The sequence below is a fragment of the Coregonus lavaretus genome, assembly GCF_964263955.1.
Source record: "Coregonus lavaretus genome assembly, chromosome: 31".
NCBI classification, from domain to species: domain Eukaryota; kingdom Metazoa; phylum Chordata; class Actinopteri; order Salmoniformes; family Salmonidae; genus Coregonus; species Coregonus lavaretus.
This window is the reverse complement of record NC_140018.1, coordinates 37,924,307-37,936,130: the sequence shown is the minus strand read 5'-3', so window position 1 is coordinate 37,936,130 and position 11,824 is coordinate 37,924,307. Positions and strand designations below refer to the sequence as shown.

The following is an 11,824-nucleotide window of genomic DNA, read 5'->3' as shown; positions in this document are numbered from 1 at the left end:
CGATCAGGCTTAGTGCGGTGAATGAGCTCAAACAGCGGCTGTGCGGAAGTTCTTTCATCCGTGCTGCATAAGGGTCTTCGCCCTCGCGATTATTCTCGTCACAACTTTATGCTTGGATAAAAGCGGTTCAGGTGGAACATCTGGACAGTACAACCCAACTTGAGTTTTACTACATCCACAATCGGCCCCCTTTATTGTCGGTGAGTATTTATTCAGTGTTTTCACAGGGTAAACATTCCTGCGTTAGGAAAAACCCTGTGCCTTTTTCTCATAGCGTGAATGCGGGAGGCAGCGCGGGGGTGGCAGTGCGTGCTTGCGTGAGATTTCCGACAACACTGCCGTGGAGCTCTCTCCATTTTGGTTTCACTTTGTTTGGTCGCCCGATATTTTCCACAATTACCACTCTGTTGCTCCGATCGGAATTATTCTAAATCTGTTTAGTTGATTATTACTTTTATTGCGGTATGATTGACAGCTATGATGCCCGCACGACAGTCTCCAAAATTGGCCAAATAAAATGCGTGGGTGGGATGAAAACCTCTCAATTTGAGCCGTCGAGAAGTCCTGACAAAGAAACTGCTATTTTGACCCAGAAATATGAGGGCATCACTGTACTGACTGCACATTCTCAAAGTAGACCATTGATGATAGCAGAAAGGCTAGTGTACAGATGTTAGACAGATATTTAATTGTGGTCAACTACGTTCAAATGCATTCTAGACTATGTTATAGATTTAGGCTTGAATAGCTGAAAGACATTTGTGATGAACTCAACTTCCTTCACCATGGAGTGGTTTAGTCAGCTAAAGCTTGAAAAAAAATGCTACAAATGCTTAGTTATTGCAGACTGAACTCCACTATGTCAACACTGTAGAACCTATGTCATTGACAGGCTGTATATCACATCAAAATGATAAGCTATATAGAAATCGGTCCTTTTTGCTTCTCGAGGAACACACACACTGAGCAGTTGGATGCCAGAGTCTGCCACGGTGTAGCACGCCTGGAGTTTAGGGGTTAAGTGCCTTGCTAGAATAACCGAATCCCGACAGATTTTTCCCTATTGCACCCTCTGGTTGCAGGCCCACCCCAGCTAACAAAAAACGTTCCCACAACTTTAGAGAAGTTTCCTTAAGAGTCTCGTTAGGTCATTAACTAATGTTTTCATAGGAATGTGCCCATGATATGCAAGGAATATTTCCAAGAGACCATTCCCTTATTGTCTAATATAATTTACCCAGAACGTGGTTACCATTTTATCAGAATCTAAGATATGAATGTTCTAGACACATTTTATGGGAACGTTGCAAGAACATTCATGTGTCCAGTTTTTTGTGGATTAGGAGAATATTCCATCAGCGTCCCACCAGACATACATAGAATATGGTTGCCATGTTCTCAGAATATAAGATATCAATGTTCTAGACACGTTTCATGGGAATGTTGCAGGAACATTTCTGGGTATCAGTTGTCAGGACGTCGCCTGATGGTCCCAAAGAAACGTTCTCCTTCCAAAAAGTTTAATTACAACTTGTTGCTGTTTCCGAGCCAATCAAGGCCCTGATTGGTGAACCACTGATCAATTCATAGCTCTTTGTCTGTTGCCAAGGTTGGGGATACTCACACACAGTGCTTTTAACATAGTGTTTTCAACTTATATATTTTACACACTTTGAAGTAGATGATTACATTGTGCATGTTCACTTATACAGTAATTATTATTCAACATGTTCTCACCTGGGATTTGAACTCACAACCTCTTGGTTCACGGTACTCCGATCTTCCCGTTACGCCACCATGTCCAGTCATTGATTTGATTTATTTATTTCAACAATTTAAGAGCTTTCTGTGTAGTTGTCTAATGTTGGTGGAGCATGTTAATCTGTTTTAATGATAATCCTGAATCACTATGATTAATAAAATAGTTTTTTTTGTGAGTGTACTTTTAAAGTTGCACTATGCAGAAATTGCTCAGCCATTTCCTATTTAGCAAAATTGTAATAGTTCGCCTAATTTCAGTTTGTGACAAAATAAGCTAGTATAGTGTAGAGAATCATTGTACCATCTAAACCACTGTGAAATATATTTTCCATAACCCAAAATATTGTATTTTCAGCTGTTTGAAGCTGGTGTACAAAAGTAAAAGATGCAAAAACGAAACTTAAGAACTTGAAGCATAGAAATAGGGCACATAGAACAGATCTACCGCTTCGTAGACTTGCTTACAATGCGAATGACAGATGTATAACTCACATTTCTATTTGAATTTGGTCTGGTCGCCCAAAAAGTCACACAATGCCACTTTAACAGAGCTGAGATTTACTTCAAAGTGCATTCACCCTATTGCTTACACCTATAAAGTTGTTTCATTTACATAAGTGCCTAGGATTTTTTTCTGGACAGGGCCTGACTATACTGGCCCAATAAGCACATGCCCTAGAGATATCCCTTATTGGGATAGTGATTATGGCGTTTGTCATTGGTGCTGGTGGGTTTGAGACCCGCTAGGGGAATCACCCTACTTTCACATTCTTAGCAAAATATGTTAATGTCGTTATTTGGGAACAGTGACAACACACCTATCTGATCTAGATAAAATGAGTTTCTCAATGGCTGCGTTTACACAGGCAGCCCAATTCTGATCTTTTTCCACTTATTGGTATTTTGACAAATCAGATCAGCTCTTTCTACAACAATTGGGCAAAAGCTCACGTTTGTTAGACGTGGTACATGTGGTGTAGATTTCAAAAGTTCTATTTGAGATGCTCAGCTATGTAGAATTAATAAATACTGATAATTTATGAGGTAGTGTAAATGTGGTCATAATCTGTGCCCAAGTGGAAATCCTACAGATTCCCATATTTCAATGAGAAACTCATTTTAATTAGATCAGATAGGTGCATTGTAACTGTTGCCAAATAATGACATTATTTCCCCTAGTGGATCAAACCCAGGCCACCAGCAGCAATGATGAACACCCTAACCACTGTCCCAATAAGGGATATGTCTAGGACGATTGCTTACTGGGCCAGTAAAGTTAGTCTCTGTCCTGTCTAGAAGAAACCCTACCCCCTCCTCCCTAGGCACTTGTGTAGATCTGAAATAACTTGATAGGTGTAAGGCTGTAAACAATAGGGTGAATGCACAGTAAATCTCAGCTCTGTTAAAAGTACACTCAAGAAAAACTTTTATTGATCATAGTGATTCAGAAGTATCATTAAAACAGGTTAACATGCCCCACCAACATCAGACAACTATACTGAAAGCCCTTACATTTCTGAAATAAGTCAATCAAATCAGTGATGAGAAAAGTCTGATTAACCAATACATGACACGGACATGGTGGCGTAGCAAGAACATTGGCATACCGTGAACCAGGAGGTTGTGAGTTCAAATCCCAGATGAGGACTGTTGAATAATAATTCCTGTATAAACAATGTAATCAGTGTGTCAAATATGTAAGTTGAAAACACTGTACAGTATGTTAAAAGCACTGTTTGTGTAAGTATCCCTAACCTTGCCCACAGACAAAGAGCTGAAATGGATCAGTGATTCACCAATCAAGGCTTTCTTTGGGACCATCAGGTGACGCCCTGACAACTGATACACAGAAATGTTACTGCAATGTTCCCATGAAATGTGTCTAGAACATTCATATCTTATGTTCTGAGAACATGACATGTTTGGTGGGACATTGATGGAATATTCTCCTAACCCACAGAAAACTGGAAACATTAATGTTCTCATGAAACGTGTCTAGAACACAGCAACCATGTTCTGTGTATGTTTGGTGGGACATTGATGTAATATTATCCTGTCCTCCCAAGTGGCGCAGCGGTCTAAGGCACTACTACAGCCTGGGGTTGTGACCAGGAGCCCCATAGGGCGGCGCGCAATTGGCCTAACGCTGTCCGGGTTAGGGGATGGTTTTTCCAGTGGTCTTTCCTTGGCTCATTGGGCTCTAGCAACTCCTTGTGGTGGGCCAGGTGCCTGCAAGCTGTCGTCAGTCGAATGGTGTTCCCTCCAACACATTGGTACGGGTGACTTCTGGTTTAAGCGAGCAGTGTGTTAAGAAGCAGTGCAGCTTGGCGGGTCATGTTTCGGAGGACACCTTTTCCAAGCCTGTTGGGGAGTTGCATCGATTAGACAAGGTCGTAACTACCAATTGGGTAAATAAATAAATGGTCACATGAATGTTCTTGCAAGGTCCTATGAAATGTCTAGAACATTAATATTGTATACTCTGAGAACATGGTAAACATGTTCTGGGTATGTTCTGTTTGACATTAAAGGGATGTTTTTCTAACTCTAACTCCAAAACATGCTAAAAAGGTTCTCAGAAGGTTTTTGCTAACGTAGATAGAATGATCCCCTAACTAACGGAAAACTGGACACAAACATTAGGGGAACATTAAACATTCTCTCTCCTTAGAATTGTTAGCTGGGACCTCTCTAGAGTTCCTACCCCCACACTAGTTCAAGACAGGCTGGCTGTACTGGATATTATAGCGAAGTAGCACTCACACTTGTCTTTTCTTACTAGCACTAACTTTGCTGGTAGCTGCTTATTGAGGAAAACATTTGCTTACTATGGCTGTGATATGCAGTTCAATGCACTAACTGTAAGTCACTCTGCATAAAAGTGTCTGCTAAATGACAAAAATGTAAAAAAATTTTTTTAATAGAATTAGGCTATCAGTCAATTTGATAATATAGCCCTATGTGTTTGTGTGTGTGTGTGTGTATCTGCGTGTGTGTGACAAGTATTTTCTTTAGGGTGATCTTATCGCGACAGTGTTCTTTTTAGTTTACCTTTTTGTGGCATAATTATGTGCCACATCATGCATACCTTTAAAAAAAATACTATTACAACATCCAATGTTTAGCCCTATTTTGTGGACTTAAAGATTTAATCTGCAGGTCGTGGGCACCCCCATGCTACTCCACTTCTTGTGTTGTGTTTTCACTTTGAACGAAAACAAGGAGGTTGAGCCTTGGGATGGCCTTCTGGGCAAGGTGTGTCTTTGCGCTAAATTCGGCCCACTCGAATGACCCTGCTGCCATGGCTCCAGAGTTGGTGAGAAAGGGAACGTCTACAGCTGCCAGAAACAAACACAGAGCAGATGAAGTCCACAAGCTAGCTAACTTGTTTGCAGACAAACTGTCCTGGTAGCAGGGACAACATTTTCAGAAAATGTAGACAGAAACAAACGCCATTCTCGGTTCTTGGATCTGAATCAACTCGACCCCAAAAGAGAAAAAGAAGCGAGAAAAAGAGTGCTCATGACCAATCCAGAAACCGGATGAACATTGGAATTAATTTTGAAAAGTGGAAGAGTGACGCCGAAATGACCACCGTTCTCAAGGACTGGTAGTATTGGATTGCATTTTTTGCCTGCTAGCTACGTTGTTGCTAACCTTAGTGTGTTCAATGTTCAAGCAAGCTAACACGGATACTTAGGTAGCTAGCTAACATCTGTATTCGGACTGTTTTGTACCCAAAGGAATCTAACGATAGCTACATCATCTAGCTACACTGCATAAACCCCACAAGATGCCCAATGCCTTTATTTCAATTAGATAACATTAGCTAGCTAAAGCTAGATATGCAGATTGTTGACATGATAGTGTGTTTGGTGTGTAGATGATAATGCTAGGTTATTATTATTATTTTTTTTCACCTTTATTTAACCAGGTAAGCCAGTTGAGAACAAGTTCTCATTTACAACTGCGACCTGGCCAAGATAAAGCAAAGCAGTGCGATAAATACAACAACACAGAGTTACATATGGGGTAAAACAAAACATAAAGTCAAAAATACAACAGAAAATATATATACAGTGTGTGCAAATGTAGCAAGTTATGGAGGTAAGGCAATAAATAGGCTATAGTGCAAAATAATTTCAATTAGTATTAACACTGGAATGCTAGATGTGCAAGAGATTATATGCAAAAGAGATACTGGGGTGCAAAAGAGCAAAATAAATAACAATATAGGGATGAGGTAGTTGGGCGGGCTAATTTCAGATGGGCTGTGTACAGGTGCAGTGATCGGTAAGGTGCTCTAACAAATGATGCTTAAAGTTAGTGAGGGAGATAAGAGTCTCCAGCTTCAGAGATTTTTGCAATTTGTTCCAGTCATTGGCAGCAGAGAACTGGGAGGAATGGCGGCCAAAGGAGGTGTTGGCTTTGGGATGACCAGTGAGATATACCTGCTGGAGCGCATACTACGGGTGGGTGTTGCTATGGTGACCAATGAGCTAAGATAAGGCGGGGATTTGCCTAGCAGTGATTTATAGATGGCCTGGAGCCAGTGGGTTTGACGATGAACATGTAGTGAGGACCAGCCAACAAGAGCGTACAGGTCACAGTGGTGGGTAGTATATGGGGCTTTGGAGACAAAACGGATGGCACTGTGATAGACTACATCCAATTTGCTGAGTAGAGTGTTGGAGGCTATTTTGTAAATGACATCGCTGAAGTCAAGGATCGGTAGGATAGTCAGTTTTACGAGGGCATGTTTGGCAGCATGAGTGAAGGAGGCTTTGTTGCGAAATAGGAAACCGATTCTAGATTTAACTTTGGATTGGAGATTCTTAATGTGAGTCTGGAAGGAGAGTTTAGTCTAACCAGACACCTAGGTATTTGTAGTTGTCCACATACTCTAGGTCAGACCCGTCGAGAGTAGTGATTCTAGTCGGGTGGGCGGGTGCAAGCAGCGTTCGGTTGAAGAGCATGCATTTAGTTTTGCTAGTGTATCGCGTCAAATTAGCCTCTAAAGTCCATTGCTCGCGAGATGGCGCTGTCGAGCAAGATAAAACATAATTGAGCAGCATAGAGTCGAGAGCGCAGAGGATGAGTGCCGCGAGCAGAGGATGAGTGCCGCGAGCAGAGGATGAGTGCCGCAAGCGCACAGACCAGTCGAGAGTGCAGAAATGAGGTCTAGAGAGCAGAGGATGTGTCCCGCGAGCGGACAGGCCACACTTGAGAGCTTGCAAGTGTGACTTTGGGTGACATTGCCGCAGATCAAAAAGAAAAATGTCTGAATAATTTAAAAACAAAAAACGTAAGCAAAGAAGCATGATTCAAAATACATTTGAAAGCATCGATAGTCACGTATTTGTCAAGTTTTCACTCTCAATTTCTCAATTTGCTCTCTCAAGTCTTGGCACCTTTGGGTTTCAATTTCTATTGTTTTCCGATTGGATTTTAGGCTGGTGGGGGGGCGGGCTTAGAGGCGGGTGCGTGTCTAGAAACTTTAGATTGGTCACTTACACTGGAGTAATGGACAAACTAACAAATACTGGCCTTTGGCCAGTCCAGTGTTGTGTTGTGTGATTGGTTGAGTCTTCTTGGATTGGATCCACTTCAAAGCTGTCTGTTTAGCTTGCTAGCCAGCTTGAAAAGTAAGCACCAAACGACTTGGGAAACCCAGCTTCAACTTGATACATAAGCAATTCAATAGCTATACTGTACTTCCAGCTGCGTAGAATCTACTTGCTAAAGTTAGATAGCTAACTAATTACTTCTTAGCCAGCAATGTTCGTCTGCAGGTTCTAAAATGAACATGCAGGGCCTAAAATGGCAGAAACACAGGCAGAAACAAGACTTGAATTGCGTTACCATGGTAACCTCCTGCCCTCAAAGGGGCAGGTGAACATTTTTGTGATATTTTGGTTAAAAGACTCACAAAAAATGAAATTAAACAATATACCACATTACTTCTTACTAGTAATGCGTTTATTGTTTTAGAAACATTACAAAGAATGCTCATCCGTGTTTTTGTGTTTTTGTTGGTGTAATGTTAGCAAAACATTTTATTTTGTTTGGGGAAAAAAATCTAAGTGACTAATTGTTTTTTTACTTCACGTGGAGTATGGGCATAATGTGGCTGTGATCTAACAAGTTCATTCATCATACACTAGGTCCTGGCCATAATTTTAATATAGCTAAATATAATGACTCCATTGTTGGGAATAACATGTGTGTACACATATAATAATTGCATAACGATGATAACATTGAAAGAAAGGAAGGACTAGTGGGCTAGTTAAGAGAAAGTGCATGAATTGAGATGAAGGCAGGATCCAATATTTAGGGTTTTTACTAAGCCCAAGGGCACACACACACGCAGCATATGGGGATTTTGAATTATATGGAGACACGAAGGGGAGAACCTGCTACATTAACAGTACATAACCAGTGCCAAATAATATAATGTAAACTGAAATTAATATTGCAAAACTCAGGTTAACATGTCATCATGGTACACACAGCATTCAGGAATGCATTCACCAAAAATGTAACTGAGGAAAACATATTTGTTTTATAGTAATTGTCTGATTGGGAACTACCATTGTTGTCATAAGGTGCTGAAGGTGGGTGTGGTGTATGAATCAGGCGCAGGACGCAGAGGCTCAGTTCAAAGGCTTTAGTGCAAAATTCACACAAACAAAAGCACAATAAGCCTGAAGGCGAATACCAGGCGCACACAGGCGACAAAATAAACGGTGCACAAAACATGTGCAAAGATACCACTCCAAAACACTGGAGGGAAAAAGTAGCTCCAACACGTAACAGAGGCGCAATCACACACAAACACAGACACACACAACGAGAACTAAATAGAACACTAACGAGGACTAACTAGACACAGGTGTACAACATTAAGACCAAACCAAACGAACATGAAACATAGATCGGTGGCAGCTAGTACTCCGGGGACGACGACCGCCGAAGCCTGCCTGAACCAGGAGGAGGAGCAGCCTCGGCCGAAACCGTGACAGTACCCCCCCCATGACGCGCGGCTCCAGCCGTGCGCCGACCCCGGCCTCGGGGACGACCAGGAGGACGCGGAGCAGGGCACGCGGGATGGTCCCGGTGGAACTCCGACAGGAGAGATGGGTCTAGGATGTCCCTCCGCGGCACCCAGCACCGCTCCTCCGGGCCGTACCCCTCCCACTCCACGAGATACTGGAGACCCCCCATCCGGCGTCTGGAGTCCAAGATGGACCGAACGGTGTACGCCGGAGCCCCCTCGATGTCCAATTGGGGCGGAGGAGTCTCTCCTATCTCATTGTCCTGGAGTGGACCAGCTACCACCGGCCTGAGAAGAGACACATGGAACGAGGGGTTAATATTCTTATATTCAGCAGGTAGATGTAACTTATAACACACCTCGTTCAATCTTCTCAGGACTTTAAAGGGCCCCACAAACCGCCGACCCAGCTTCCGGCAGGGCAGGCGGAGGGGTAGGTTTCTGGTAGAGAGCCAGACTCGATCTCCGGGTGCGTACACCGGCCCCTCACTGCGGTGGAGATCGGCGCTCGCCTTGTGACGACGGACGGCCCGCTGCAGGTGGACGTGGGCAGCGTTCCACGTCTCTTCCGAGCGCCTCATCCAATCATCCACCGCAGGGGCCTCGATCTGGCTCTGCTGCCACGGTGCCAGAACCGGCTGGTAACCTAATACACATTGGAAAGGGGTTAGGTTGGTAGAGGAGTGGCGGAGAGAATTCTGGGCCATCTCGGCCCAGGGAATGTAACGCGCCCACTCCTCAGGCCGGTCCTGGCAATACGACCTCAGAAACCTACCCACATCCTGGTTGACACGTTCTACCTGCCCGTTACTCTCCGGGTGGTACCCCGAGGTAAGGCTAACCGAGACCCCCAAACGCTCCATAAACGCTCTCCACACCCGGGAGGTAAACTGGGGGCCTCGATCAGACACTATATCCTCGGGGACCCCGTAATGCCGGAAGACGTGGGTAAATAGGGCCTCAGCAGTCTGTAGGGCAGTAGGAAGACCCGACATAGGGAGAAGACGACAGGCCTTAGAGAAACGGTCCACAACGACCAGGATGGTGGTATTCCCCTGAGAGAGGGGAAGGTCTGTTACAAAATCCACCGAGAGGTGGGACCATGGTCGTTGTGGAACGGGTAGGGGCTGTAACTTACCCCTGGGCAGATGTCGGGGCGCCTTACACTGGGCGCACACCGAGCAGGAGGAGACATAAACCCTCACATCCCTAGCCAAAGTGGGCCACCAGTATTTAGTGCTAAGGCAATGCACTGTCCGGCCGATACCCGGATGTCCAGAGGAGGGTGACGTGTGAGCCCAGTAAATGAGTCGATCCCGAATCTCGAGCGGAACGTACCTCCGACCCTCAGGACACTGTGGAGGGCTGGGGTCGGTACGCAACGCTCGCTCGATTTCGGAATTGACCTCCCACACCACCGGTGCCACAAGGAACGACTCCGGTAGTATGGGAGTGGGCTCAACGGACCTCTCCTCCGTGTCATACCGCCGGGACAGCGCATCTGCCTTACCATTCTGGGACCCAGGGATGTACGTGATTTTAAATACGAACCTGGTGAGAAACATACTCCATCGAGCCTGGCGAGGGTTCAGTCTCCTCGCTGCCCGGATGTACTCCAGGTTCCGATGGTCAGTCAAAATGAGGAAAGGGTGTTGAGCCCCCTCAAGCCAATGCCTCCACACCTTAAGGGCTTGAACTACAGCTAACAGCTCCCTGTCCCCAACGTCATAGTTATGCTCCGCCGGGCTGAGCTTCTTAGAGTAAAAATCACAGGGGCGGAGTTTAGGTGGCGTGCCAGACCGTTGAGAGAGAACGGCCCCTATACCAGCCTCAGACGCGTCTACCTCCACCTGAAAGGGTAATGCGGGATCCGGATGCGCCAGCACCGGAGCCGACGTAAACAGGTCCTTCAGTCTCCTAAAGGCCCTGTCCGCATCGGCTGACCACTGCAGTCGCACCGGACCCCCCTTCAGAAGGGACGTGATGGGAGCTGCCACCTGTCCAAAACCCCGGATAAACCTCCGGTAGTAATTTGCAAAGCCCAAAAACTGCTGCACCTCTTTTACAGTAGTTGGGGTTTGCCAATTACGCACAGCGGTCACACGATCCACCTCCATTCTCACCCCTGACGCGGACAACCGATAACCCAAAAAGGAGACCGACTCCTGGAAAAACAGACATTTCTCTGCCTTGACATATAGGTCGTGTTCCAACAGCCTCCTCAATACACGACGCACCAGGGTTATATGCTCGGCTCGGGTAGACGAGTACACCAGAATGTCATCAATGTACACGACCACCCCTTGTCCCTGCATATCCCGGAAAATCTCATCTACGATGGATTGGAAGACTGATGGAGCATTCATCAACCCATATGGCATGACGAGATATTCGAAATGACCTGACGTGGTACTAAACGCTGTCTTCCATTCGTCACCCTCCCTAATGCGCACCAAGTTATACGCACTCCTGAGATCCAGTTTTGTGAAAAACCGCGCTCCATGCAATGACTCCGTCATGGTCGCAATCAGAGGGAGTGGATAACTGTATTTCACAGTAATCTGATTGAGACCACGGTAATCAATGCACGGGCGCAACCCTCCATCCTTTTTTTTCACAAAAAAGAAGCTTGAGGAGGCGGGAGAAGTGGAGGGCCGAATGTATCCCTGTCTCAAAGATTCGGCTATGTAAGTCTCCATAGCTTTTCTCTCCTCTTGAGACAAAGGATACACATGGCTCCGTGGGAGCGCTGCTCCTGCCTGGAGATCAATCGCACAATCCCCCTGTCTATGAGGAGGCAACTGCGTCGCCCTAGTTTTGCTAAACACGAGAGCTAAATCCCCATATTCAGGCGGAATGTGCAGTGCGGGCACTTGGTTTGGACTCTCCACCGAAGTCGCCCCCACGGAAACACCCAGACATCGCCCCTCGCACTAAGCAGACCACCCATCGAGAGCCCTCTGTTGCCACGAAATAGCAGGGTTGTGGGTGCTTAACCAGGGAATC

At 45.2% G+C, this 11,824-nt stretch overlaps 1 protein-coding gene across 2 annotated transcripts in view; it reads left to right on the top strand.

The window, feature by feature from the left end:
* Positions 1-11,824, top strand: part of LOC311107070 (zinc finger and BTB domain-containing protein 1-like) — a 29,745-nt gene continuing 17,921 nt past the window's right edge. For both annotated transcript variants that reach the window (XM_084149530.1, XM_084149529.1), the window contains exon 1: positions 1-200. The gene's annotated coding sequence lies outside the window, so the exon portion shown is untranslated. The remainder of the gene's footprint in view (positions 201-11,824) is intronic.